This window comes from Cnephaeus nilssonii, assembly GCF_951640355.1.
Source record: "Cnephaeus nilssonii genome assembly, chromosome: 8".
NCBI classification, from domain to species: Eukaryota; Metazoa; Chordata; class Mammalia; order Chiroptera; family Vespertilionidae; genus Cnephaeus; species Cnephaeus nilssonii.
The window spans coordinates 57,695,901-57,703,690 of NC_137079.1; the positions used below are offsets into that span (position 1 = coordinate 57,695,901).

The 7,790-nt window shown below is 41.3% G+C and overlaps 1 pseudogene across 1 annotated transcript; it reads left to right on the forward strand.

The window, feature by feature from the left end:
* The first annotated feature begins 1,734 nt into the window (after positions 1-1,734).
* Positions 1,735-2,301, forward strand: LOC307104032 (large ribosomal subunit protein uL22-like; annotated as a pseudogene). The gene has a single exon. The product of its transcript is annotated as a large ribosomal subunit protein uL22-like (transcript).
* The last annotated feature ends 5,489 nt before the right edge of the window (positions 2,302-7,790 follow it).

Below are 7,790 nucleotides of genomic sequence, written 5' to 3' on the forward strand. Positions count from 1 at the left end.
GGATAGTTTATGCCTTGTGTCTTCTTGACTCCGACTTCCTCCAGAAGAGTCCCCACCCTTTGCCCCCCGAGGAGTTGCTTGCCCTGAGTACCTGCAGTTCCCATCCATAATGTCTCCATGTATACTTTGTAAAGATGTACAATAATTAGCCCTTCAATGTCTGCTGTAAGTTTTATAGACCTTGTTACATTTATTCCTAGAGAAAAACAATGTTTTACCTATTTCCCAAATAAAGTTATTAACACTAATAGAAATCAAGTAGCTTTCCATATGATTTCACTCATGTGAAATTTAAGGAACAAACTGAACTCCCAAGAAAAATAGAGACAGACTCATAGATAGCTTTCCCAACATGTACTGCTAATGAAAATAAACCTGGGCCCAGCTGGCGTGGCTTAGTGGTTGAGCATTGGCCCATGCGTCAAGAGGTCACCTGTTCCATTCCAGGCCAGGACACTTGCCCAGGTTGTGGGCTTGATCCCCAGGAAAGGGCACGTGGGATACAGCTGATCAATGTTTCTCACATTGATGTATCTCTCTCTCTCTCTCTCTCTCTCTCTCTCTCTCTCTCTCTCTCCCTTCTTCTCTCTCTAAAACCAATAAAAACATTTTTTAAGAAAATAAATAATGGTTTTAGGTTAGAACTAATTCTGACTCCTAAACTGTGCTCTCAATCAGTGAACTACACTGCATGAAACTTAGCAGGGGACCACTCTCCACGGGTCACCGTGGCTTTGCCCTGTGTCCGTGAGACTCTTCTCACATTCCCTATTCTGTCATTCCAAAAGAGATCCAGCTTAACAAAACACGAGCAAATGACATAAATTTGTGGAAACATTTATCACTGTAATTTTTTAAAATTTCATTTAAACCACTTTTGTTCTTTCTTTAAGGCCCTTTTCCAATACAAGTTTCTCCACATCCATCTGCCCAATACATACACAATCTTTATAATTTCTTCTGCTGTACTGAGCAATTCAGCTTTCACACTCAGCTTTGCAGACCCTAATAAAAAGAAAGAAGGGAAACAGAAGTTATACGTTCTTTCCACCTAAAAAGGCAAGGGGTAGTCTTTTTTTATTTATTTATCTTTATTGTTGAAAGTTATACAGGTGCAGTCTTAAGAAACAATAGAAACTCTTGGGAGTCTCTGTCTCAGAATTTATCAAAGTTCATTCGCAATAATCCTTTCATGGGACTGAGGGAATAGTGGTATGTATACATTTGTCAAAAATTCCTCAGATTTACACTTGAAATAGGTTAGTTTTATTCTGTATAAATTATTCCTCAATAAAACTGATTTTTAAATGTCTACTCAGAAGGATTGTCTCTATAACAACAAATGCATCCTATGTGCCAAATAGCTAAATAAATTATGGTACATCTCTTAGTCACTGAAATTTTATCTGCCCAAACTGAAATTTCTTTTAAGGTTTTTAAGTAGAAAAGTGAAAAAAAATGAACAAAGCAATGCTTAAACAACATAATTTTTAAAAATAAAGTATCTAGAAGAAAAAAAGCAGCCTTCACAGTTGTTCCTCAATGTCATATTAGCAGTAATTATTTGTATTTGCTTTCCTATGTCTTTCCAATTTTATATAATGCACTTATATTACTGTTTTAAGCAGAAATAAATGAACAAAGAATGTAAAGGCTTTTTAGGAACCTCTACTTACAGAATGAAAATAAAATGCCTTACCTCTTCTCATAGGCACCCTGAGGTGACCTCTGAAAATGGTTCACAATTCACTTGACCCAGAAGACCCCACAAAATCATGCAAATCAAGAGGTTCAGATCCTCATGTTCACTTTAAGAAGACTTGTGAAACTGTTCAGGCCATCAAGGGTATGCATATCGAAAAGCCACCAGGTATCTGAGGGTGTCACTTTACAGAAGCAATGTGTGCCATTCCATTGTTATAGTATTGGAATTGGTACGTGAGCCCAGGCCAAACAGTGGGCTGGACACAGGGTCAGTGGCCCGAAAAGAGTGCTGAACTTTGCTGCACATGCTTAAAAATGCAGAGTAATGCTGAACTTAAGGGTTTAGATATAATGTAGATTCTCTGGTCATCGAGCACATCCAGGTGAACAAAGCTCCCAAGATATGGTGCAGAACTTAACAGAGCTCATGGGAAGATTAACCAGAACATTAGCTTTCCCTGCCACACTGAGATGATCCTTACTGAAAAAGAGCAGATTATTTCTAAACTAGAAGACAAAGTTGCACAAAAGAAAAAGATATCCCAGAAGAAACTGAAGAAACAAAAACTTAAAAGGCTCAAAGTAAATTCTGCATAAAGTAAATGCTAATAAAAAGTAAAAAATGAATAAATAACTAAAATGCCTTAGAATGGCCCTGACCATTCTTCTAGCCCTGACCATTAGTCTCCACCTTTCTTCCTCAGAAATTGTGTATCTTCTCTGTCAAATGGACTCTCTGGCTTCTTAGCATTTGCATGTGTTATTTGCTCTGTGGGGAAAACGTTTTCTCACACCTCATCCATCTCAGGCCTTCTAGTCTCCCTTTAAGAACCAACTTAAATATTCCCTCTGTTCTTCTTTCAAGGAGTTTTCTGCTTTCTACTACTCACATATGCTATCCCATTGCACCATAGAGGATCACATATTTCTTTTTCTATATTAGTTATGAAGGATTAGGCTGTGTGTAGTAAGAACAAATAACTCCCAAATCTCAGTGGCTTAACACAACAACATTTTGCTTCTCAAACATGCCCAATGTCCCACATGAATTCATAGGAGGGTCCACTCTCAGGAATGCAGACTGTTGGAAGTTCCACCATCTCATAGCTGCACACAATGGCAGAGAGCAACAGCAAAGAACCACACGTCAGAATTTTACTACCTCATCCCAGAAAAGACAAGTGTCACTAACTGCCCACATTTTATGGCCAGCCCATATTACTGCACCTGCCTACCTGTAAGAAGGTTGGCAAACTTTAAAAAAATATGTGGTGAGCTTTATTGTCTCTAGCACACCTTCAACACTCAATGAGTTCTCAAAAGACTGGAACTGTTTTATACTCGATTTTGTATCACCTGAACAGAATGCAAGGCCTGGATTTTAGTAGATTAATAGATACTTGACAATCCACTCAATATATGAATAAAGAAGTGTTGTGTGGGACTAAAAAGAAAAATGTATAAGGCATAACTCTGCCTAAGAGAAGCCTAAATCCAGTAAGAAATATTAATCATAGATTTAATATTAATCTGTAGATTTAATTATATGCTTCAGAGAGAATCAGAATTTGGACAGAGGGGAAATTTTTGAGGAAGGAGAAATTAAATGGGTAGTAAAAAAGGTAGCAATGATCATAGTAAACCTGTGGTGATTTCAGGTACCTGATTATGGTATACTGAATAATGATCTGGCCCCCACCAGATGTCCACATCCTAATCCCCATAACCTGTAAATGTTACCTTATATGGCAAAGGGGCCTTTGCAGATGTGATTAAGGACCTCAAGATGAAGCAATTGTCTTGGGTTATCCAGATGGGCTCAAAGATGTAATAACAAGGTACTTAGGAGAGAAGGCCAGGATATCAGCACTATTAGTGGTAGATGTGACCACAGAAGCAAAAGTCTGCAGGGATGTGAGAAAGGGCCAAGCAGCTGCTAGATGCTGAGGAAGGCAAGGAAACAAGTTACTCCTCAGAGCCTCCAGAAGGAACAAGCACCTTGACTTTAGTCTAGTGAGACTGATTTTGACCCCAAGAACTGTTATGAAAATAAATCTGCATTGTTTTAAGCCACTAAGTTTGTGGTAATATTTTATGGCAGCCACAGAAAATTAATTCACTGATCAATCTGCCAAGCAAATACAAGGTTGGTCAAAAAAATAAAATAATTATATGGGTAGGATTAAGAAAGACTTGTATAGACAAAGAATAGAATCAATTAGAACAGAAAGAGAAACTAGCATGAAAGCACATAATTGTCACTGAGCACAGTCCTTGGTACCTTCCAAAATGTTTCTCCATTTAATCCTTACACTAAGCTGCAAGAAGGTTAGCATCTCCACTTCATAAATGAAAACTGTGGTTTTGAGAGATTAGGTAATTTACCTAATGATTATATGACTAGCAAGGGGAAAATTCAAGATTTGAACTCAAGTCTGTCTGACTTAGATATAAAAAGACAAAATATTCTATCAGCGTAATATAAGTCAATCCTATCTAATAAAAGAGTAATATGCAAATTAACCATCACTCTGCTACACCCACAAGCCACGTCCACCAGCCAATCAGGAGAGAGTATGCAAATTAACCCAACCAAGATGGCTACAGCCACAGAGAGAGCAGGAGGCTTGGGTTTCCCAGGCAATGGAGGAATCCAAGCTTTCCGTACACCTTGGCGGGCCCAGGCCTCCACTCAAGGCTACAAAGTTTCAATTATAGAAGATAAATAAATCCCAGATACCAGGGCCTCTGCTTGGGTCACCGGGAAGCATGGCCAGCCTGCAAACCACCACAGGCCCCTCGCCCAGGCCACCCCACACCCCAAGGGAACCCCCACCCTGATCCAGGACACCCTTCAGGGCAAACCAGCCGGCCCCCACCCATGTATCAGGCCTCTATCCTATCTAATAAAAAAGCAATATGCAAATTGACCATCATTCCAACACACAAGATGGCTGCCCCTATGTGGTCAAAGATCCTGCCCCCATGTGGACACAAGATGGCCGCCACAAGATGGCCAGCAGGGGAGGGCAGTTGGGCGGGACCAGGCCTGCAAGGGAGAGCAGTTGGGGGCGATCAAGCCTGCAGGGGAGGGCAGTTGGGGGGGACCAGGCCGGCAGAGGAGGGAAGTTGTGGGGGGGACCAGGCCTGCAGGGAAGGGCAGTTGGGGGGCACCCAGGCCTGCAGGGGAGAGCAGTTGGGGGGGGCAGGCCTGCAGGGAAGGGCAACTGGGGGGGACCAGGCCTGCTGGGGAGGGCAGTTAGGGGTGACCAGGCCTGCAGGGGAGGGCAGTTAGAGGCAATCAGGCTGACAGGGGAGTGGTTAGGGGGTGATTAGGCTGGCAGGCAGAAGTGGTTAGGGCAATCAAGAAGGCAGGCAGGCAAGCAGTTGGGAGCCAGCAGTCCTGGATTGTGAGAGGGATGTCCTAAACTGGCAGTCGGACATCCCTCGAGGGGTCCTTTATTGGAGAGGGTGCAGGCTGGGCTGAGGGACACCCCCCCCCCCCCCCGCCGCCCTGTGCACAAATTTCATGCACCAGGCCTCTAGTATGATATATAAAATTATTTCCCATACACCAGTTCAACTCAACATTACAATAATCCTGTGAGGGTGGCAGAGCAGTATTACTGTTTATATTTTTCAGATGAATAAACCAAGATTAAAGTTAATGATCTTATGGAGATCACAAGGCTGTGGAATGGCTGATCCCACAACCACTGAGGTGAAGTGATGAAGTGATGAGGTGAAAGTGGAGATCAGTGTGCAAGTGCTGCATGGAGCACCGTGGAGCTTTAAGATTCTTGTTTCTGGGAGAGCCAACCAGTGTATCTTCTGAGTACACAGTAATGGTCATTCTTTAGAGGAAGAATCGGTGGAACTTGATGACAAATCTTTGTATAAAATTATTAGGAAGAATAAAGAGGTCTCTCAGCAGGCAGAGGGAGACTGTTCTATTTTAAATACATTTCCAGTACTGATCCTTACCTGATACGTACTAGTAAGAGATGCCTCACAAATATCTGTTGAATCGATTGAAATGTTCATTAAGAAGTTACGTAGCCATGAAGCTGTTTAAAAAAAGGGGGGTGGGATCTCTTACCCTTTGAGACAGCATAGAAGGACCTGGAGAGTATTATGCTAAGCAAAATAAGCCAATAGTCAGACAAAGACAAGTATCACACGATCTCACTTATATGTGAAATCTTCATAATGATCAGAATAAACTGATGAAGAGGTTACATAACCAAAACTTGGGAGCGACGCAGCAGCCTTCACCAGTATTTTTAAGAATTGTAAGAAAAGAAATAGAAGTTAATGTCATAAGAATAGATGAGCTTTCTGAGGGAGGAAGTAGCTATAGAAAAGAGAGTTTGCCTCACAAAATAGCGTGATTCTCCTGGTTTTGGAAGTTCTTGTGTGTTCTAGAGACCCGCCCCCCATTAAAATGCAGAGCAGCTGGTGAGCTAGCAGGTGTTTAGTGGGTGTCAGCCAACACCTCAGAGGCTTTGTTTTCTGCTGAAATTGGCCACCTAGCAATGTTAGGGACGAGAACAAAGCTTCCAGGAAGCCAGGGTATGAGTTGCAAAAGGAACCTGAATAGGAGATGGGAAGATGACTATAACAGACAAAGTAATTTCTCAATTTTGTCTGGCACAGGTCCTCCACTTAAGCACAGTGAACACCACATAATCTTATCAGAATTTCCATGATAACTACTAGTCTAGCTCTGCTCAAAGTGTCAACTATGTCTTTAAAGGGAAATGACTTCTATAGCTATTTAGGATGTATAGGAAATTTGAGTTCCTTCCAATGTTGGGTATGGATACTGGTCCCAACCTCGTTTAATGAAAATAAGAGGAATTACCATTTGCTGGACATTTACCATGGGCCCCTTATGTACTTTGGATAAGTCACCACAACCCGGCATAACCTGCTGCATGTGAGTGGTGGCCACGCTCATTTACAGAATCTGAGGCTCGGTAAACGAGCTGGTGGTGGTGGAGTTAATATACAACTTTTAGATTTCAAAGCTTCTAGAATGTTTTCCTTGAAGGAGTGGGCACCCTTATGTTTGAAATAAGTTGCGGTCCAGCTATAGAGAGAAAATGGGAGAAATTAGAAACTAGAATAAATTTCTAAACCCTCCAGCAACTGCTATTCAGCCTTGCACTTCAGAGGTTCTTATTTATATGTTGAATGCAATTGATAAGCTTTTGACTGACTTCAAGCCCTTCTTGATTTTGCTGTGATAAGGAACCCCTAATTAACCTAAAAATGACTTGGTTAATTGAAGCTTCAGCATAACATTATTCTGACAAAATCCACAAATGTGTCACTCTGGAATCTCTTTTTAAGTGATGAGGTGAAAGGAAGACTATAGAGATCTCTCAGCAGGCACAGAGAGACAGAGTTTTATTTTAAATACATTTCAGGTATTGATCCTTACCTGGTACATAAATGCAATTTAGAAGAATACAGTTTCCTAGGAAGGAAGGAAGATAAGGCATCTTCAGTGGACTTTAAGGGTATGGTTATTATTCTTATTTATTACCTGTAGAGTGCAGAAAATAAGTATGATTTTAGCAAGAAAAAAGTGTTTACTCTTTGTGCTGAATAGTCACAGCCTCAACTAGGAAAACAAAACATACGGGGCCCAAGATACAATGCTCAGGGGCGTGGCTAAATGCCAGCGGCGCAGGCATAATTATTATTTATTTATTTCTCTGGCTCTGCTGTGGGAACCTTGGGTCTCCATCCCTCTGAGTTTCAGAAATCACAATCTTCAGGAAGAGATTCCAGCCACACCTCTCATCCTAATCCCTAATTTAGTTCAGGAAACCAATAAGCTACAAATGGACACACCAGGATGTTTTCTTAACCCTCAGTGGGGACTCAAAGGCCAGAGTGTTTATTCAATCCCTGTATTCCTCCTTACGTCCTTGTTGGGATTAGCACATCTGACAGGGTGTCAGCGTATCCCCACAATAGGCCCAGTTTCATTGGCAACCAAATATGTTCTTCATTTTAATATAAAAATAATAACACTCTATCCATGATCAAAACAGAGAACTTTGTTACTCAGAGAT